Source organism: Adelges cooleyi, unplaced genomic scaffold, assembly GCF_023614345.1.
Source record: "Adelges cooleyi isolate 19-005CV unplaced genomic scaffold, UGA_ACOO_1.1 ACOO_flye_CR_arks_rails_tigmint_CR_PRNA_108, whole genome shotgun sequence".
NCBI lineage: Eukaryota > Metazoa > Arthropoda > Insecta > Hemiptera > Adelgidae > Adelges > Adelges cooleyi.
Window position 1 is genome coordinate 7,599,590 of NW_026095761.1, and position 23,955 is coordinate 7,623,544.

At 30.3% G+C, this 23,955-nt stretch overlaps 1 protein-coding gene across 1 annotated transcript in view; it reads right to left on the minus strand.

The window, feature by feature from the left end:
• Nucleotides 1-16,987, minus strand: part of LOC126847555 (ly6/PLAUR domain-containing protein 6B-like) — a 32,187-nt gene extending 15,200 nt beyond the window's left edge. The window contains exon 1 of the mRNA XM_050587876.1: nucleotides 16,728-16,987. The gene's annotated coding sequence lies outside the window, so the exon portion shown is untranslated. The remainder of the gene's footprint in view (nucleotides 1-16,727) is intronic.
• Between the last annotated feature and the right edge of the window lie 6,968 nt (nucleotides 16,988-23,955).

A 23,955-nucleotide genomic window follows, 5' to 3' on the forward strand; every position in this document is an offset into this window, starting at 1 on the left:
CAAATATTTAAAACAATAATAATAATATTAAAAAACAATTGTAGTAAATTAAGTGTGTTTTTGTATTATTATTTTTTTTAAAATATTTGTTGATTATGAAAAATGTTCTTAGTTTTTCAAATTTTTTTTTGATACATTGGCCAAAAAATGCATTTTTAGATTTTAAATTCGGTTTTCACCAGTTTAACCACGACGGATGAAATAAGTATTAAAAAATTTAATAAAAATTAGGAATTTATGTTTTTTAATGAGAAATATCGCCTAAGTAAGATGCAAACGAGTGAAGTCCAAAAGTGGATTGGTGTTTTTTTTTCATATATATATATATATATATATATATATATATATATATTTCTATGATGAATAAAAAGCTAAATCAAAATTATTATTTGAAACATTCCGGTTTATCGCCTACAATAGAAGATGTTGCAATTAGATAATTCACAGCAAAAAATCGTTATCAGACAATAATAGCAAACCAAATAGCAATTAATATAGTTTAAATTATGAAAAGACGGCGCTCTGTCTATGCAATTTCGGTACATAAAGACATTCCGGTGCGTTACTTCTATTACAAAGCATATTATAATATAACATATTGAATGAGTTAACTCGTTGACAGTAATTGTAAGTATTAAAAAAAAATAAGACTTGCCATTTTGTGTTACACGTGATGTTTGGCATTGAACACATTTACATAACGCAGTTTTAATGTTTGAAAGTCTAATTTAATAAAAAAAACTGAACAATATGATTGTACGTGTAAAGCATTTGAAAATTCTGAATATTTAATCCATTGAAATTGCAACAATAACTAAGAAGTACATCGTAAAGGTGTTTATTGTTTGCTTTCAACATAGTATACCTACGTAGCAGTTGATAAGTTAGTTTTGTTTTCAAAAATATGTCCCTAGAGATGTACGTTTCCAAGAAACCAACCGTTCTTGGGTAGTTTATATAAGAATGAAAAGTTTCATCTTTTGATTAGTTTCAAAATATTTAAACAAACTTAATTAAGTCCACGCTATTCGGTTTTTTTTGGAAGTCAAATAGCATTGTCATAAATAAATTGGGTGGAAACAATTGAATTCTGTCATATATATATATATTTATTATTAAGAATAATGTTTGAGAATTACTATTGAAATCAGCTCTTGAACTTTTATAGTATAATAATAACGCATCAAAAAATATTGATATTTTAATAATTTAAAAGAGGAAAAACTTTTTTTTAATTATAACATTAATTTAGCTACGACGTTGAACTGGGAAAATCACATAGTAAGCAATATTTCTTATCCAAAGATGAGAGACTGAGGGATTAGACCCTTCAAAGTGTCTTCAAGCCTAAAATACAACAATTAAACCAACATGGATTCCGGAAAGTTTTTTATTTTCCTTGTAATAATGAAAAGCTTGGAAACTTTAGATTACGTAGGATATCTGCACTTATGAGTAAACTGCTTAATCAAAATTATTATAATTTCAATATTTTATAAACGTTAATTAAATCCGTGACACCACTCAACGTGGGCATAATTATTTCTAACAAAACATTTTATAAGATAATTGTTTGCGCAGTCACTTTTAGCTTAGTGCGTGGGACTTGGTCTAATTTTTCCCTTGAAATATTACTCCATCTATAGAAAATACAAAACAATCTTTAAATTTAGATAATAATAATTGCCATACGAAAATGAGTTCATTTAAAAATAGTAAAATATACATTATACACCTAATTAACCTAATATACCTAATTATTTCAATAATTTTCTTATTAAAAATATGTATAGTTACACCCTGAGCTTTGGACCGGCTTCTTTTGAAACTAAGAACCACTAGCGAGGACGTGAATAACAATAAAATATAATGTAAAGGTAACAATAACATAAAGAAAGTAAATTATCACTCAGAAGTTAAAAAAAAAGAAATAGGAGTAATAATAGTGAAAACAATTTTAACGGGGTTAATATTACACAAGTAAAACATAATCACTTTTCCTGATCACTATCTTATCATTTATCTCTTATCACCAATACCTTATCATTTATCTCTAATCTCTCATCGTTTATCTTCTTTCAATTAACACTTAATAAATGACAAAAATAAATGAATAAAACGTATATATAATACAATTTTATTTATACGAAATTGGTGCGAGTAAAAAACAAATTTTTTTTTCAAATTTAATACAATTAAAAATGTACCAACAAGTTTACTTGCCGAACATTAATCGCTGTCTTATGTTTTATGCCACAACATGACAAGTGTTTCATAACGACTCCTAACAAATTTTCTTTCGTCTTATTTATTCTAATGCGATTAAAAGTTAGGTACTATCTCGATCGTTGCCCGTACACGTATATGTAGATATAATATACCTTATATACAACTGTCAATTTTCAGAGTACATTTTTCACCAGCCCTTTACATATTCATAGCACCCAAAGGGATCGCACACATATGAAATTTTAATTATTCCATTGAACGCATATACGCACAAGGTACCTTTTCCAGCCTTTTTGTGTAGTAATATATATATAATGTGCCCGTTTTTGGCGGTAATTTTACTTTACAGCCATTACCGGGGGTTGATGAAACACACACAAAAAAAAAGTACTACCCCAAATGTATAAAACCTGTCTGCCAAATTGTATAGTAGGAACAAATATCTAGGCTTAAGCGTGGGAGACACTTGCACATGCATCGGAATTGTGAATATTTATATGTAAACGAATCACGTGTCGTTTATCAAAACCAATTTTTAGCCGACCAACACCACACGAGTGGATGCTGTTTGATAAGACTGGTACGAATCGCTTTTCTTCGTGTCTTTTTTACCTTACATCAGTGTCACCGATCAATCATTATTTCATCTGGCACCCAACACACACACACACACACACACATCTGGGTAAAGGGCACGTGATACAATTTCAGATACACGCGTGAAAAAGAGCAAAAAAAAAAAATAGGCGCTATAGGAGAAAAAAACTAAAGCCCCAATCGATAATGTTGGTCAAAAAAACAAACCCTTAGCATTTATGTGTGTGCACATTAACACTTTTGAACACCAGCCAGATCAAACCATAAAATGTTATCAAACTGCAACGTTAAAAAAATTGTATTAATCTTTAGCAATTCTTTGTTAATGGCTCTTTCAAGCACACGCTAAAACAAATATATATATTTTAATATTATATATTTAAACAAAAAGGAATAATATTATTGAAGCTGTAATAAATATTCATACGTGCTCGGTATACACTTTGTTTTTCTTCAATAAATCTCAAACTTCTTGTCACAAGTGTATAAATATAATAGCAATAATAATATATTGTATATTCTTATAAGCCGAATGAGAAAATTAATATAAGTTATTTCAATAATTTATTGTTATTGTATTCATAAATATTAAAGTTGTGGGGTTTGTTTGTTATGCTGCGGTGGACACGAGTGTTGGTAAATATGCAATCTCTTTAATGGCTTCTGTATGAAAAATAAAATATTTTGTAGTTATTAAAAAGCACGAGTCTGTTGACTATACTGCCATTGATGAGTGTAAATTTAACGTGTACCTTATTCACATGGTTTATAATTATAAAGCATCAGTTATAAGAATATTGATAGACTTAAACAAACACACTTTTAATATAATTGTATATTGTGTGCTTTATTTACACTTCATGCTTACCTATAACGCTTTAGATAAAATAATTACTAATACATACAATAAATTCTAATAAATATATTGGTTCTTTTTTTTTTATAATACTCTTCTTCACAAAGTAAATTGTTGGGTAAAACAAAAACATATTATTTATAGGTATTTTAGACAATGAAATATGTTTAGAAAAAACGTTTTACTATTACTACCTTAATCATTCAACACAAGTTACAACGTTGAAGTTTTTGAAGCTCCGATGCTGTTTATACTCGAGAGACATTATGCTAATATGAAAACAAACTAAAACTTGTATATAGCCTACCGCAGGGCTTTTCTTCTTGTATAATTTAATTCATAATAAGATAACCTTAATTAATCTTTATCCCCATTCAACTTTAAAATTAAATTTTCCACGTGCTGTCCTTTATAAGTTTGGCAATTTCGCAAAGTCACTATCTTAAGAAACAAAAATACTGTGTACACTGTACTTACTTCACATATAACCTATCTAGTTAAATATAGTATAGTATACAATATATAATTATATACTATTGCAATGACTATTTGGCTTGAGACAAAAAGATAACTGCAATTTATCACCTGTTTCTTGTTGCGTTTCAATATCCACGTTAATGAGATATGTTTAAAAACTAACCTACTTGGAATGCCACTATAAATTAATGGTTTAAACTTTGTCTATAAGCCACATAAGTTGGTGTTGGTTCTAACATTATTGTTTGTCGAATCACGCGTATAGCCTTGATCAAGGCAAGGGTAATTACGGTCCATTAAGAGACTGTTACTTCCAAGTTCCATCAGGTTCCTATTTACATAGCTAACATTTTTCAGATGGACTTGTCTTACTGAAACTAACAAGTCCATATTCTTATGCACATAGTATTACTATAGCATATGTTCTCAGGTTTACAATGAAGTCTCTACGAGTAGTTAAATTTTGTATTCATATATTTTTTTATATACATTTTAGTTCTTGAAAATGAAAACTATACTATGTTATATCTTAGTACATTTCACAAAGCGCTTGTGGAACATGCTGTACATTGTTTTGCGATATTGTATTTCAGAGCTGTCAAATATGTGGAATCGAAAGTGGGCAAAAATTAAGTTGAATATTTGAAAAAGAAAATATTTACTTTGAATCGTTGAAATGGTGTACGACGCATGTCGAATACAAATGTATTTTTATAGTGTTTTTGGGATGTGAATAAAATCCTACGTTAACAGCAATAAGCAAAATGTTTGCGTTCAGCAAAATTGTGTAATAATATAATATTGAATTGGAAGAATTTTGAAATTTTACTCATAAACATTGTTCAGATTTTTTATTGACACGGATCAGATCACTATAAAACTCATATTAAATGAGTCTGTTTCTTAAAGAAGATACCTTTTTTTTTTGCTAAAAATATATTATAGTATACAACTGTTAATAAAAAATACAATACCGAGTATGCCGCATAATAGCATCTATGTATATAAATTAACGTGACTCGGCAAACATCCCTAATGTCATCCATAAAGGGCCAATAAAAAAAACAACTTTATTGCGTTCATACAGAACTGGCAGAGTTAATTATGATCTTTAATCCGTTAACTCTATTTTTTTTATCTGTGATCTAGTATCTCTAATATCTCATCTCTATTTTTTATCTCTAATCTATAATATCTAATCTAGTATCTCTAATACAATACCTATTTTATCTTTAATATCTTATCTCTAAGCCATTATCTCTATTTTTCTCTCTAATCTCGAATCCGTTATGTATATTTTTTTTTATCTCTTATCTAGTATCCCTAATAAATTATCTCTATTTTTATCACTAATCTATTATCTCAATACATTATCTTTATTTTTATCTCTAATCCATTATGTCTATTTTTTTTTATCACTAATCTAGTATCTCTAATATCTCATCTCTATTTTTTATCTCTAACATCTTACTTCTAATCTAGTATCTCTAATCCATTATATTTATTTTTTTAATCTCTAATATCTTATCTCTATTTTTATCTCCAATATCTTATCTCCCTCCTACCTCCGCCACCGCTGCCGAATGTGACATTTAGGTCCTGACCCCCAACGATAAAACATACACGTGTTAAAAGAAAATACACCGTTAAACTTTAATGAGATCCCGTCACGGCCGCGGTCATTCGTCAAAAACATTTTCTACAGCCTCCGATGCACTTAAAATATTATTTATAACGCCTTTTTTTTTACAGACCCTATTGTGGTCGACCCCAGTAGACTCAATAATTTTTTTAACCTCTTGGAATAAAAAAAATAATAATAAATAGAGGGAATAATGTACTGCAATGTGTCAATGGTATTAAACGCCCGTCACTTTATGTATGTATAGAATGACAACATGTTGTTGCGAATGACATTGGTTGTCCGCCGTGACAAACAGCTTTAATAACGATATATAAATCTATAAAATTATATCCCACTAAATCACTGAATAAAAAATATATATATATATAATGCTACTTTTATGACCATGAATATAAATACATTGGTTTTACATTGTCCCGGCAAATTAGAGCATAGTTAAAAAATATTTTATGATTTATTTTCAAAGGTTATGCGCGCACTTACATTAAAATACCTAATTGCAAATTGCAAATAATTTTTGGTGGAATTTTATATTTAATAACATTAGCATAATATAAAATATGTGATAGAACCCGCGGCTTGATGTAGGATTTTTAAAATAATAACAATTAAGGTTTTGTAATCGCTCATATTTTTAAGCAAGCTAATTCAAAGGTTCTTTGTTTCCACACCGAATAGACAGTATACATAAACCTTAGGTTTAAGCCTACTACTTTTGTTGTAGCGCGTTATTCTGTTTTTACACAGAATTATCAAACAACGGCAAGACTATACATCAGCATAATTATTTTGGGCACGACGTTATTGTGCTCAGAATTTCTGTAATAATTTAAAAGAAGAACGTTTAATTAAAAAAAAAAATTATTAGTTTAAACAATATCGTTAAAACGACTTAAATTAATTTTCTTAAATTATTTGGCAAAGTATGTTGTATACTCGGATACTTTGAATTCAGGAAAGTTAAACTTACACATCTCCCATAATGATTGTTTTATTAATTTTCCAATTAACTAAAGCAACTTCCTTAACAATTTGTTGTACACCCGTTGCCGGAAGAACGAGCGGATTTAGTAAGTTTTAATGCGACTTGACGAGTTCATCATCGAGTAAGTAAGACTTAATAGATTTAATATTATCAAAACATCAAGTTGCCACATTGAGACATTTTAAAATCACAGCCATGGCTGTGTGATCTCTTTGATTTGGATTTTTTATCAATTTTGATGTTTATAATGTTTTGTAATTATTCAAATTTATTGTATTTTTTTCTCATTTCACAAAAATGTAACTAATAATTAGATTATAATATCGCCTTGGGTATTTACCCCGTCTTGAAAATTGTACTTCAAGACTGTTAAATAAAAGATAAATGTATTTTTATGAACCATTTAGGTAGTAATTTTAATTCAGGGGTGCGTTAATCTCCATCCTTCATCCTTATGGCGGTTTTGTGAACACCTGGACGCACCACTATACCGCCCACGAACCTAATAAACAATATACATGCGATCCTTTTGGGTAAATAATTGATTACGCTGAACGTCGCCTTTTTTTCTTTTTTTAATATTAAATTCTCATTCTCTTTTTATCTTTATTGCACACCGAAGAAAAAAATCTTTACTCGATATTATAATATTTTCTACGCGAGAAACGCTTTATAACATTAAAAATATTAAATCATTTTTTTTTTTCAATGCTCGGTAGAGGAAAACAATCTCATTCTAGCAAGTTTAATTGCTTTATTGTACCAATTAATTGTTACACATCAGAAATAAAAGTATGTATCTACAAACCGAGTTGTAAAATACAGGATCATAGCAAGTTTAGTTTTAACTAGAATATTATACAGGGTGTCCCATTTTTAAAATACTAATACATTTTTTAGTACAAAGGGGGACGTTAAAAAAAATATGGTCCAAAATTCAAAATGGCCGACTTACGGTCAAAAACATGTTATTTTTAAACGGAAACCACGTGTTTGATGTTAATCGAACAAACGTTCTTATCAAAACCAACAACTTTTGTAGGAAAAATGTTTTGGTAAAACCGATTATTGAAATAGTAAAACCCATAATTTGTAAGTTAAGTCTTTTTAGATATTTTTAGTTTTGTTATTTTATTTTGATGCATATGGTAACCTTGTCATGTGTAGTAACCTTGGTATGTGTGGTAACCATTGTATGCACACATACCATGGTTTTTGTCTTTGTGATACACAGTAAAGAGGATAACGTTAACGATAAATATAATGATAATGTAATGGTTAGGAAATGATAAACATACCACGGTTACCACACACACCAATTTTGGACCATATATTTATATATTTTTTTTTAACGTCCCCCCTTTGTATTCTAAAAGTCTCTAATAAACAATTTTTTGTTATGATTAGTATTTTTGTGGAGAAAAATCGATTAGTATTTCAAAATGAGACACCTGTAGATGATGACAATAAGCGTTATATAACAATAAGAATATAAGAATATACTACTATTATATTATTTTCTTAAACAAGGAATTATAACGACTTTAAAACGGATAGGTCGGCCTGTCATTGCACATATTGCAGTACTTACAGAGTCAGAACTAAAACGAGAGGCTTTAAATTAAACGACTGCGAGAATTCAAGATGAAAGTATTTACTTAATTAATAAGTGAAGCGGCTCTTATCCGTATTAATCAACGTTAAATGCGTGGAAACCCGCAATTTCAACATGGCAACAACAACAGCCCGGGAAAACGTTTTCAATTGTTACTAATAGTCAACATATACCTTAGTACGGTTAGCGTTTAACCGAGAATCAATTATTGAGAGTTCATCAAACCGTCGGTAATCGTTTATTTAGCAATCAAGACGTTTTTCTTTAATAACCGTGAAAATTAATCTATAAAATATAATCAGGCCCCGGACACTGGTAAAAATTAACATGGGCAAGATACTTATCACATAAAAACGCGACGGCCATAGTCTTAGAGCGTCGCAGTGTGGCCATTTTCGCAAAACTAAAAGTAGAATATAATTTTTATACCCGAGTTTAAGAGGTTTTAATATGTATTAGCAATTAAACAATTTAAGCTATAACTAATTTATAAACAAATATATTTTATAAAATGCAAACCGTAATATCAATATTTTAAACTGATAGTACTAAATAGATAAGAAAAGGTAAGGGTACGGACATTGTATGCCCTTTCAATATGGCCGTCACGTTATTGTTTACTTTAAGAGTGACCCTTCTGCTTTTATCTATTCTGTGATATAATCTAGTGTAAAAAAAAAAAAGATTTCTAAAACGACCGATCAATCATTCGGGGGCTCCGGGGTACATAAAAACAATAAATTGGATCAAACCTATATAGATATACTACCTATGTTAGCTATGTTGTATATGCCTGTACATTTCATGCAAGGATCTGTTTATGTTCGATAGACAATAAACCACCAACGTAGACGTGTGAAACGATGAAAAATTGTTATTGTCAGAACAGTGAAATGAGATGGATGAACGGTATACTTAGCGCTGTCGCTTGAAAATGTAGAATTATATCCAAAAGAAGTTCCGGAATACCATTATCGGTCGGTGTGTAGTTTTCTTAGAATAAAATATTTGCTGATATTTTATGCCCACATATAATAAGCAAAAATCGTCTTTAGATACACTCGAGTTTGATACTTGAGCCCATATAATTGGTAAATACTTCACACGACTAAAGCATGCCCTCTAAGATTGGCCTGAGATTCTAAAAGCCTTAAGAAAACCTTAAATCTTAAAATTAGTGCTACATTTATTTCCACAAATCTCTCGCTAAAAAATAAATGTACTAATAATAATGCACTAATTTTAAGTTGTGAGGTTTTTAATATCCCAAGTCCCCCCATCCCAAATGTCCGCCCATGCTATCGTACCACGGAATAGATAAAAGCAGAAGGGTCACTTTCAAAGTAAACAAAAACATGACGGCCATGTTGAAAGGGCATACACAATGACCGTACCCTTATCTTTTCCTATCTATTTAGTACTATCAATTTAAAATATTGATATTACGGTTTGTATTTTATAAAATATATTTGTTTAAATTAGTTATAACTTACTTTTAATTGCTAATACATATTAAAACCTTTTAAAGCAATGTTTCTAGTCATTAAATCAATAGTTATTGTTTTGACTTTGGTATGAAAAATATATTCTACTTTTAGTTTTAGAGGAAAACGGTCACACTGCGACGCTCTAAGACTATGGCCGTCGCGTTTTTATGTGATAGAGATACTTACTCTTTCCCTTGTTCATTTTTTATCAGTGCCCGGGGCCTGATCGTACCATTCGGGAAATGTCTAATAAAAAAAAAGTTAAATATTTTGTCAGAAACGACAACGACGGTGGTATGTTTTGTAAAACGGTTCTTGTTTGAAAAGGACAGTTTTGGGCGCGCAGGTATATAATAATTTGATTATGCGGTGAACCAAACGGGCCGTTTTCTTTGTCAAGTCGGGTCTTATTGAATCGATCCACGGAAAATTGCCGAAAAGTACATCTATTCGATTATGTACAATACGCGGTATTATAGCCACCGGTATACATATATATATATATATATATATATATAGATATAAGTATAAAACGGAACAATGAAACTGGCCGCGTTGTCGATTGGTGGTGGCTTAAGTACGGTACACTCGTTTTTCAAAGGGACCTCCTCGACAAGGACAGCGTGCCGGTCAGATTAATATTGTCCTATTTATGAGCGTGTAAACAAAAAAAAAAAATTGCTTAAAACATTTTTTATGCATTCAAATTGAACAAACTGCATCACCGCGTGTGCTGTATTCAGACATCACACGACATTCTCAGTTGTCAGTGTAAAATATACAAAAAAAAAAAAAAAACGTTAAGGGGTGTACTCAGGCCGTCGGAGTTTTACCCAGAATTCGGGGTAAACCAGACAAACGACACCCCCCCGGAGGAGTCTGTCTGATTGACTTTCGCCCAGACCAAGAGTCACTGACACTTATGTATTGCCCCTCGTCAACGGGACGGCACGATTTATACAGAAAAGGAAAAACCCACATTTTCCTCCCTCGGCGACTTTGATAAACTCGTGTGTGCGTTCAATGATTTGTTTAACGCCCTGTATGTATATATGTATTGCTTATCCCCAAGCGAATATAACTCTATGCAACAGCATAGCAAATGCCCTCTGCGTGCATACAAATATATATATATGTATAAGGTTTGACTAGTAGAATATATTATACATATTTTTACCTTTTTTTATTTTTAGTTTTATTTGATTCGCCAACTCCGTATAGTTTTTCTCCTTGATCTTTACATTGAGTATATGCATAATATGTATATTACTATGTGCACTGTTCGTTAATAATTGAACAAAGAAAGTGTGTGATACAATACTATGTCATCATCCACTGCCCTATTTATGCACGTATTGAACTCACAATTAGACGAGGCACTCGACGGAGACAACTCAAAAATTACCCAAGAAAAATATTGATTTAAAAAAAAAAAAAGATTCCCCGTTATTCAGTGCAGGAAGCTCACCTTAAAAGAGCGGTCACATAATTTTCAGTCCCTTTCGGCCACTAACTCAAAAAATGATAAGAGAAAAACGATTAGAGATAAGAAATAAATGATAAGATAAGAGCTAGGGACCCAAAATGATGTGACCTCTCCTTTTAAGGTGAGCTTTTTGCGTTGAATAACAGGAAACAACAATGGCGATAATAGAAAAAAGAAACAGAAGACTTTAGGAAACGGTTTCAGGCGGAAGAGAATGGATTATGTGGGTGAAACCTTATGGGCCCGTATCGTTAGAGCAGATGATCAAAATGTTTATTGCTAGTAATTTTCACACCGACCCACGTCTTCCTTCCAAGTATATTACATGTACACGGATGTGTGTATATGTGTGTGCTATTAGTAAACGTGCACGTTTTGGCAAGCCCTTTGCGCTAATTGAGGTGTGCGACAAGAACGGTTTGTTTTGATGCGTTTTGGATTTCGTTTTTGGCCAACAATTTTCGCGTCACAGATGGTGGAAAATATTATGAGAAACTTACAAGGTAATGTAGTATTTTTTTTGAAGCCCACAGCCTTTGGGATTTCGACAATTAAACAAAGGGGCAAAGGAGTGTGTAATTTTCGAAAATAATTTATTCTAGAGGCGGTTTGAATGCGCTCACCGAATAGTAATGCATATATATATATATATATATATATATATATATTTTTTTTTTTCATACCTTCCCTGTGTATATATTTTATTATGTAAATTCAAATAACGTTTCGACCTTTAGCAATTACACCAAAGACTCGAAACGAAAATATACATTGTTTTCCATCCATAATTTATACATTCATTCATAACGTTGGTAAAACTCCTCGACAGGTAAGTAAAAAAATACAAATTTGGGGAAAGCATTTAATGTTGGGCATCATTTTTTATTATACTACTATTTTTTGGATTGCACAACATAAAGTTTGTCAATACCTTTTTCCTTTTCATTGGTCTCGATGGAGTTGTACCTGATATGATTTTTGATCACACCATTTTTCATCATTGTGCAACTCAAATATTGGTATAGAATAGACCGCCCTTAATCTTCAGAGAGTCTTTACTTTCCATTCATTCTGTCAACATTATCCTAACCTAACCCAAGTAATGCCCAGCCAAAAAAAAAACTTATTGAGCCTTCCGTTTCACAAGTTTTTTTTATTGTAATATTTAGTGCGGTTTTATACTTTATTGGATAAAAAAATCTGACTGGTTTCTTATTTGTGAATTGCATTAACCTGAGAATAGAAAATAACACAGCTTCCATATTATCCATTTTAGAAGTAAATATTACAATTTTAGCCAAATCTTAATCACACTTACATTTTGTTAATGAAAATATGTTTATGGTAAATTACAAATTAAGTTTACTGAGAAAATAAATTACCATTGCCAAATAAATGTATAAGCGAATATTTAACAAAAAATGTTCATAATCACTAAAAACTTTCTTTTTTAATTTTTTTGAAAAAAAAAACATGAGCTATTTCCCCTTAAAGACCCGACCAATTAGCGTTGTTAAACAAATGTATTTTTCTCAAAACCGTTTTCTTTTAATGTAAGTGCAACAATTACGAAATTTAATTCTTTGTAAAGTTGGAACGCATTTTTTTTCTCTTTGTGAATACAATGACCATTATAAAGTTAACAACACTCAACGGTTTTTTTTTTTTTAAGTTTTGCATTATTACTTTATTATATTTTAATGTTAACTGCAAGTGCTTAATTAGTACTATTATATTTTACTAACCGAAAGTACAATGTGAACAACGAAAGCAATGTCCAAACAACTATTATGGTTATTGATAAGTACCATATTTTCAACAATTTTTGACTATACCAATATTATTTACCAAAACCAGTAGGAGGTAATACAGGCAAGTGTGTAATACACTAGTCTGGAATTTGCTGTATATATTACACACAAATTCATACTGCCAATTGTGTTCAATACAAACAAACGTGAGTACATATTGAATTTGAGTAGTTCTCGTTAAGTGTAAAGACTGATGGTGTAGGAATGTGAGGTACCTAACTGCCTGTGGTTAGTGTAGCTGGTAAACGGTATGATTTCGGACAAGTATTGGAATCCAAAACGAAATTCAAAGAATGCGGGTAGGTGTTTAATAGCGTTATCGATTGTTGTATACTCAGCCGGTTTCACCAACATTTGTTAAGGATTTTACTTATTGTTAATTATATTTAACAACATTTATTGAGGAACTTCTTTATATTGAGTATTTAGAGAACAACAGATAAGACATCTTCGATAACCCTTTATTAGGTAAGCAGTAGTTTTTTCATGTAGGTTGATTAGGTAAAAAGGAATAGCACAGACTTGCATTATAAGTTCAAATATTATAATTTATTGTATTTTGCAATTTAGATAATATTATTATGTCATGCCTGTCTTGAGTATAACAATGGAAATAATTCTTATCACTACCTACTTTTTTTTAGGCCTTAAAAATATAAAAAATTATTTTATTGACCTTGATGATCAACAATTTTTAGAAAGGTATAGACTATCTAAACAATGTGTTAAAAACGTATATATATATAAATTATTTATATAAAACGAAACGTTAAAATAAAGTAAAATAAAATGCCAAACAATAACAAACTGACAAATTAAATAATACAATCACTTATCAGTTATCACATATCTTGATAACCAATAAGAACGTTGGAATCGAGGTAACCGCTTTGGTAACCCAACTAACGTTTTGTTAACTTGACAAATAAAATATTTTAACAATAATAATGTTATGGTGACTCTTATTTCATTTGACCAGATATCAAATTTAAATGAATATTGTTTACTAATATTGTGTTAAGAGTGTATTTAACAATAGTTGGTGAAACCGGCTGACTATAAGGGTGGTCTATTTATAGTCTGTAGAACAACCCAGCACCAGGGTTGAATATGGTAATTATTCTAAAGAGCTATTTTTTTTAACACTGACCTATTCGTTTAACATTGTTTTATCCTTTTTTTTTTTGACAAGTAAAAAATAATTAACTACACCTCTATATACGTACACAATATAATAGTAATTATGTTGTCGGACATTGGAGTAATAATTATAATGGTCCGCTTGGTCTCTGTCACCTAACGTCAAACGGCTTGATTAATCACAAGAGCCGAAAACCGCGTCCACGGCCCCTTTTGTAAGTAATCGCAATAGTCTCGAATCGTCCATCTTGTGTGTGTGCTTAGACATATGTTTCACACTACTGGTCATGAGAGATATTAAAGCCTAAAGAAAAAAATCCCGTACCGGGTGTCATACTCGTTCTAACAGCAACAATAACTCATTTGGAAAACTACTGTTTACAATAATATTAATACTATGTTGGCCGGTTGTGTTTTTATTTCAAAATCCAATGTACTCAGTCGGTTTCACCGACTATTGTTAAATACACTCTAAACACAATATTAGTTAACAATTCATTTGAATTTAACATCTGGTCAAATGAAATAAGAGTCACCATAACATTATTATTGTTAAATTTTATTTGTTAAGTTAACAAAACGGTAGTTGGGTTACCAAAGCGGTTACCTCGATTCCAACATTCTCATTGGTTATCAAGATATGTGATAACTGATAAGTGATTGTATTATTTAATTTGTCAGTTTGTTATTGTTTGGCATTTTATTTTACTTTCTTTTAACGTTTCGGTTTGTATAAATAATTTTTTATATTATAATTGTTTAACACATTGTTTAGATAGTCTATACCTTTCTAAAAATTGTTGATCATCAAGGTCAATAAAATCATTTTTTCTATTTTTAAGGCCTAAAAAAAAATAGGTAGTGATAAGAATTATTTCCATTGTTATACTCAAGACAGGCATGACAATAATATTATCTAAATTACAAAATACAATAAATTATGATATTTGAACCTATAATGCAAATCTGTGTCATTCCTTTTTACCTAATCTACATGAAAAAACTTCTGCTAACCTAATAAAGGGTTATCGAAGATGTCTTTTCTATTGTTCTCTAATTACTCAATATAAAGAAGTTCCTCATTAAATGTGTAATTCATCATAAATTATAAAACAATTTTTGAACTATAATAATATAAATATTTTATAAAATTACTTCAATACATTTTAACATGCCTATTAACTTTTTAGCAAGCCGATTTTGGGTGATTAATTTAACAATCGTTTTAACAATGTGTTAAGGCTAACAAATCTCGATGAAACCCAATTTTCACTAATTGGTTGTTAAATATAATTAACAATAAGTTAAATTCTTAACAAATGTTGGTGAAACCGGTTGTAAGACTTATAGCTGTTTGTTAACACCTGAAGAATACAGTTGAGAAAGGACATTTTTCATACAAGCATTTAAACATAAAAAAATGTCTAGGGTTAAGTTATACCGTTAATGCAAATGAATCCCCTAATTTGTTTGGCAATTTATAGTAGGTCAATATTAATTATAATTTTACCTTATATTGCTATTCAAGTAAAAATCCTTAACAGTACTGTTATTTATTACAACAAAAAGAGATTATTTTCTTGTGAATTTAGTATCAAAAAATTAATTTTTTTTTTTAATAACTTCAAACATTCGATTATCCAAACAATGCAAATTAACCAAAACTACAAGCTTTTCAAATTAAATATTTGGTTTTAGTAAAATTAACAATTGGACCGTGCAAACATTTAATTTCAATTACACGCTATTGATAATTCTGGAACGGTTTATTTGTGCAAAACTATTTTTATATACCTTTATTGTTGCTAATATAGGTTTCTCGCCGTTTTGAGGTTTTTTTTTGTCGAAATTAATATTATTTCCATTTCAGATAAAACTAAACTTTTAAAATCGCAAGGAAATTGAAAGCTAGCGGTTTTATAATGGGTTTCATACAGGTAATTTAGTTGGCTCAACTATATTTTATTTAGTTATTCCAACTAGAAATGTATTATTGTGTCCCCGTATGAACCATATAGTTTTTAGTTAGACCAACTCTTGTGTATTTTTTTTTGTAAAAGTCTGACAAAAATTTCGCCAGAGGATTCAAACACAGTTTTTATATTGAAATATTCAAAATCTATTTCAATGAAAAACGCAGCAAAGAATTAGCATAAACACAACTGAAATCTGATCATCATATCTAAGTGAGAGTAATTTTGTCACGCATAATTGATGTACAAATAATAACTGGAGGGGTTTAAAGGTGTCAACTATGACATTTTTGAAACTGTTCAGGCAGGCTACTTTTGTCACTAAATATATTAAAATGCCTTTTTTAAATTGTCCGTTTACACCTTTAAATCCACTTTAAATGTGGTTGTTAATTGATGAAAACTATTGTCATATAAGTAACTCACTGTTCCGTTGGTTTTTTTGGTGAGGCCGTCGATCTTTGATCGATTGTTTTTTTTTTTTTTTTTTTGAACTGGTCGGCCAAACTATAAACACTGGAATAATACTTAGACTTTAGATATACTTGTTTATACTTCAACAGCTACTATTCGATGTGAGCGCACAATAGCAGCGCACGTTATGCTGGCGGACCGACGTGACGCGGATGTGGTCGGCGACTGTGTGTGCGATACGCGGGAGAGCCCTGGCAAAAGCGAGAAATCTACCGCCGCCTACCCGTAGTCATCTGCCACCGTTCCCCGTGTGCTTTCCGCTTGCCGTCGTCGCCGTGCCGCGTTCCCCAAACCGACTGCAGCAGACCACATCCTCTCTCTTTTCGGTTTATATATATATATGTATAAATAATAATAAATAGATAGATATACAGCCAGCTGATATTATGACGTGGCGCGCGCGATTCAAATGTTTTTTGGGTCAAACCGATCTTATATTATATGCTAGTAAGCTCACCCCAGATTTAACAACAAGATAAATTGAGACGAGATTAACTGCGCCGCCTGCGTTTTCTGCCCGTACAAGCCGAGCGGGATTTCCGAAATTGTTTTTTTTTCCCCGCACCGTGACGTACTTACCTGCCCTGCCTACCTAACCGCGGTAAAAATATTGAAAAGTCAAACTACGTTTCAAAAATATAATATAGCGACCATTAACCATTACCTTGTCCAAAATACCGGCTGTACTACTTCATAAGTCATATAACTCGCCTCTCTTCGTTTCATTTATCCCGCCTTTTAATTTCGCTCTTCCTTTTCAACGCTCCGACCTATACAGGGTGACTTTTTTTTTATCATAGGACATTCAAATATCTCACTGCGGGTACGATTAATAATTTATTTAACACGCTTATATTAGCTTCACTTGTATGTATGTTTGTTTGTTTGTTTGTATGTAACTATGTAACTAAAAGAGATAGGCAACCGAACGTAGATGCGTGTATTCATTGTTGTTTACCTGAAGTTTTCAAGTAATAGAGACACGTATGTACTAGAATTAAAAAACACGATTTTAAAGCACATCGAACTAAAAAGTAGAAAATAAAAAAATATAGTTTAAAAAAACTAAAAACACGCTTAAAAAGTAAAAAAACTAAAAAGTAGAAAATAATTTTCAATATAGAAATCAATTAATAAAAATTTTCAATATAGAAATCAATTAATAAAAATTTTCAATATAGAAATCAATTAATAAAAAATAAATAGTATTATTGTGAAAAAAGTGTGGGGCGCTCTTCAAGAACTGATATATGTAGCACCCCACGCTTTTTTCACAATAATACTATTTATTTTTTATTAATTGATTTCTATATTGAAAATTATTTTCTACTTTTTAGTTTTTTTACTATTTAAGCGTGTTTTTAGTTTTTTTAGTTTTTTTAAACTATATTTTTTTTCCTTCATAATGTATTTATATAATGTGATCTCGATTTCCTACTCATTTTTATGTTCCTACCTAACCTAACCTAACCAAACCTAACAAAAACTAAACCAAACCTAACCTAACCAAACCTAACCAAACCTAACTAAACCTAACCTCACCTAACCCTCATGTCTTAACTTTTAAACTCCTATAACTTTAAAAATAGTTGTTCAAAACTGGTCATCAACCAGTCAACAATTTTAGTACATTATTCTCAATTAAAAAAGTTAATAAGAAATGTATGCGTTACTATTTAAGTTTTAAAAGTTGCTATCAAAAAAAAAAAACTAATTTGGGAAGGGAGAAAAACCAAAAAAAAAAAATGGTGGAAAATTGAGATCACATTATTCAAAAAAACACTTCAAAAAAACAATTATTAATTAAACCCAGTGAAATATTGAGTGGCCCACTATACAAAAAAATCACCCTGTATTATACACATAACGTTGCTGGGAAAATTATTACATCTCTCCCCACTTTTTTTTCCCTTTTAACTTCCCCGTTTAGATAATATTAAATTCCGCACGCCCGCGTTTGCCTTAATTGGCGAAAGTGCGTTCTGTTTTTTTAATAAGCCTACTTATCCGTTGTAATTTCGAAAATTATGTAGCTACTATACTTACAGACGGCATAGCGTGTGCCCACACTCATAATATAGTGAAAAGTTTAAGTAATGTCAAAATATATGCTTGCCGTATAATGTAAGGTGAGGTCGACAAGAACGGCACACGGTTAAGACGTTTGACGAAAAATGTAAAATATGTAATTACATCACTTTGTATCTCCTTCGAAAAAGCATAATTCAAATATATGGTCGTGCTAAGGCCGAGGGGCTTTAGTTTAGGGAATTTAGAGAACTTCAAAAATGGCGACTGAACCAACTCTACTCTTTCATACTTGTTTCCCTTGATAAAAAATTGAAAATAAATTGTTTATTTTCAACACAACATATTATTCTGCTGGTTAATTTTCCAAATTAATCATCACTAAACTAAACAACTTTAACGACTATAAAATTGAATTATTATCAAGTATAAAATATGCGTTTGAGGTTTTGAAAATAATCATGTACAATATTTTAAAATTTATAGTATTTAGGAAACGCATGTAGAAACATGGAAAAACGATGACAGTTATTAATATAAAGAATTTTCCAACGGGAATATGTATTAAAAATGTAATATTATTATTGTTTGTAACACTATACTGCGTTTTACGCATATTATTTTAATTAAAAATATGAAACAAACGGGCAAAATAGTGGTCGTTTTCATAAAAGTTTTGAAAAGTTAAAACTTACACAATTATTTATAATTTACAATTGAGGTTAGATTGTGACATTTGTTTAAGGGCTGTGACAATATGAATAAACAGAACTGTAATAATATATCACGTTTAAATAGGCAAGCTAACGTTTATAACACTTAAACCTGCTGAAAATCCATGCAGTTGTATATTTTGTTTAAAGCAAAAAAAAAAACAAACAGTGAGTGCAATTAGAAACTCACACCGTTAACATTAAATAGACAACACTGACAGACTAGACGGTAAGATATTCGTTTTGGAAACGATAAGCCCACTTGACTTGCAGCTATATAGTGGTTGAGTCTTTTTGGAAATTCAATCCTATCCGAAGTCTCTAAGATGTATTAAAATATGATACTCTATCGTGACTACCTTGGAATCCTGTATCGTATTTTCATTTCAATGGTACTTTACTTTGTAAGCAAAGACGTCTGGGTTTGTCCGTTAGTATTATAAGACTTTATTACACAATATTCATTAGTGTCTTGATTCGCCATTACATTCATATTTTTAGCTAGATACGTGCAGACGGACAAGCCGGATTTACCTATAAACAATATAGCATTACCCACGTTTATAATTATTATTAAACTGGCTATATAAACCCTGTACTGTTCTGTATAATATTATGTATTCACTAAATGTACTTACAAATACTCAATTTTATTTTAAAACCTTTAATAGTTGTTGCAAAAGCCGAAATATCATCTCAACCGTTAAGACGTTAGAATGATATTGAGCTAAACAAAAGCGTATAACCCCAAAAATTTTTTTATTTTTTTATTCCTACCTAACCTAACCTAACCAAACTTAACCTAACCAAACCTAACCAAACCAAACCTAACTTAACCTAACCAAACCAAACCTAACTTAACCTAACCAAACCTAACCAAACCAAACCAAACCTAACTTAACCTAACCAAACCTAACCTGAGGTTAGAAAAGGTTAGTGAAAATAACATACTAGTTGATATTTTATTATTTAATATCTATAACGATTATTCTCAAGCATTTATTTTTTCCTTATAAAAGTGACTAAAAGAGTGCAAATAAAACACGCTTAAATAACCAATTTTAAAATTATTACACGGCACGTTTTATGTATTTTCATAGTCATTTCACATGGATTCATTTTAAAACGAGTGAATCTTTTGATTGTTTAATCGTAAAAATTCTTGCAAGAAAAATAAAAACCGAAACGAAACGTTGCCATGGTGATGTTTTTTGAATTAACTCTTACCTACATACAGGGTCTAAGGGAGTCTAAAAGCTTTGCGCACACACACATTTCCGGTTTGAGTACAATATCCGTTCCAATGAGCTTTCCATTAGATCACTAATGTTATCCTATCATTGCCGGTATGCTCAAGCACCATACAAGGTACATTCGGTGAAAAAAAAGATAAAAACGCGTATATACATATATATTTATTCCCAAGAAATTAAACAAGTGTGCTCATACAAACAATTGTGTACTGTTTTAGTTGAAATATAAAGTTTTTAAGTTATATGAAACACATGTAGATTAAGTAACCACATAATTGCTGTATTAATAGATAATCAGCCGGTTTCACCAACTATTGTTAAATACACTCTTAACACAATATTAGTTAACAATTCATTCGAATTGAACATCTGGTTAAATGAAATAAGTTTCACCATAACATTATTGTTAAAATATTTGATTTAATAAGTTAACAAAACGTTAGTTGGGTTACCAAAGCGGTTACCTCGATTCCAACATTCTCATTGGTTATGAAGATATGTGATAACTGATAAGTGATTGTATTATTTAATTTGTCAGTTTGTTATTGTTTGGCATTTTATTTTACTTTCTTTTAACGTTTCGGTTTGTATAAATAATTTTTTATATTATAATTGTTTAACACATTGTTTAGATAGTCTATACCTTTCTAAAAATTGTTGATCATCAAGGTCAATAAAATCATTTTTTCTATTTTTAAGGCCTAAAAAAAAATAGGTAGTGATAAGAATTATTTCCATTGTTATACTCAAGACAGGCAAGACATAATAATATTATCTAAATTACAAAATACAATAAATTATGATATTTGAACCTATAATGCAAGTCTGTGCTATTCCTTTTTACCTAATCAACCTATATGAAAAAACTTCTGCTTACCTAATAAAGGGTTATCGAATTTACTTTTCTATTGTTCTCTGAGTACTCAATATAAAGAAGTTCCTCATCAAATGTGTAATTCATCATTATATATTACTAGTAAGCACACAGTATTGAAAATGTATTTAATGTAGACAATTATATAACTCCTAATACTAAAATTCTTAAACACATTGAATTTAAGACATTATATTTAAAAAAATATCGTTTAAGTCCCTACATTTACAACTTAAATAATCTGAGTGCTTGTCCATCATATTCTGCTCTGCAGACTGAATTCCATGTTATGTTCGATAATCTTTGTACCAAGCTTTTAACATGATGGTATTTCTTATAAAAAGTTTTCCACATACTCGACAAACATTCCTCTGACGTTATCTACACACGGCTAATCCTTTATTGCACATACTTACTATAGTATAAAGTACAAGCATTCTGCACCGCAGTAGTTTAGTTAAGTTACACGCATCGTTCACATAAACATGTTATTATATATACGGTGTTCTTTGGAATATGAAAATCAAAATCAAAACTATTTTGATAGGCTTTACGATAGGCCTCAGAGCCACTCCAACGAATATATCATATTATTATTGGTGTAGTTGCCATGCTTATAAAATATACGATAAGACAAAATATATAAGAAAGGATTTTATTTGTTTACAAACATAATAAATTGTTCAATCGTTATAAACCGCAATGGAAACTTGTTGTTTAATCTAACGTTTCTTTTGTCTGCGTAATAACTTTCCACTTGAGGCCTTTATCTATTCAATACTAATTTGACTTTTGTGTTGTTCCGTACAATACACTCACTACATTATATAATATTAAGTTTTTATCGTCTTAAATCAGCATTCTGTTAATCGTACAAATTATTCTAAGAATAATACAATTTTGAATTACCATTTTCTTTTCAACTTCAATGTTTTTTTTTGTTGTATAAAGTATTAGTGATTTTAAAGAGTAAGATAAAAAGTGTTACAAAATGTCAACGCATCAATAATATGCTTATGTCGATTGTCTATAGCGACGGGTAAGATGTATAAATGTGGTAAAATATTGAAACTGATTTTTAATATTATATTTTATAATATTTCAACTATATAAAACTGATTTTGACATTTTATGTCTTTACTTTGGCACACAACCGAAAATCTCTTATCTGATAAGATAAGAGAGATAAGAGATTACAGAAAAGAGATAAGAGATAAAATGTTTCCCGTGGTCGTGGACTTGCATCAAAGCTGTTGTAAAGGAATGGGGATGTTTCTTTTTTAATATTATTTAGCAAATAATAAATCTTATTTTCTGGCAGCTCGAAGTCTACAATTACCTGCGTTTTCAGACTTTAAAACTCCTTTTGCAAACACAGTTTAACATTTACTTGGAATATCTGACGAGCACAAAGTATACAAAAACCGTAAACTTAACGCTGCCGTGGATAACTTGATTAGAGAAAATATAACATCCAACGAATGTTCAATGTTTGTACACGAACAGGTAATAAAATACAGTAAAACTTCAGCCACTATTTAGTATTCTGATAATAACGCGTTTACAAGTATGTCTGTAATTCTGTTAAACAAAAACTAAATACTACATGGACATTTTTTTATTTAAATCTCTTAAAGAAAAACAAGCGCCGTTTGTTTAATAAATTCATATTATATTATTTATCGCTATATTTTATGCTTGTGTCTTGATTCTTGACAACTTTGAAATTATTTAATTTAAAGTAAGTTATTTTCCGATTCGACGAAGACAATTTAAACATTTTTTTACAATTCCTTTTCAACTGTTATTATTATTTAACACATTTATACTCCATAAAAAAAAATCCTGTTTATATTCACTCATCGGCCAAATATGTGTTATTCGAATTAGACACACCTCGACGAATCCGATAACAATAACTTATATTAAACTTGTGCCGAGGTAAACATGTTTAATGTGGCGAATAAGACAACGAGAAATTGATTATTATTATATTCTTTTTTTTTTTTTTTTGGTCCTTGTCGCTACATAATTTTGGGCAGTCATGCGATGCGTTGCGGTTTTCCTTTGTAGGAAGTTCATTTAAGTATAGCGTTATTAAAAAAGAACTTGACAATAAATTGAAATATATTGGTTAGATATGATGAACTTGAACGACCTCCGATCGACCACTACCAGAGAGTATTATATATTTTAAAGGGTGAATGATATTGTGTGGGTAGCTTTGAACTGTATGTTACACAGAATGTGTGTGCACTGTGTCTGTAAGGTTTCCATTAATTTATATTAACCCGTCTGGTCGAGGGAACTCT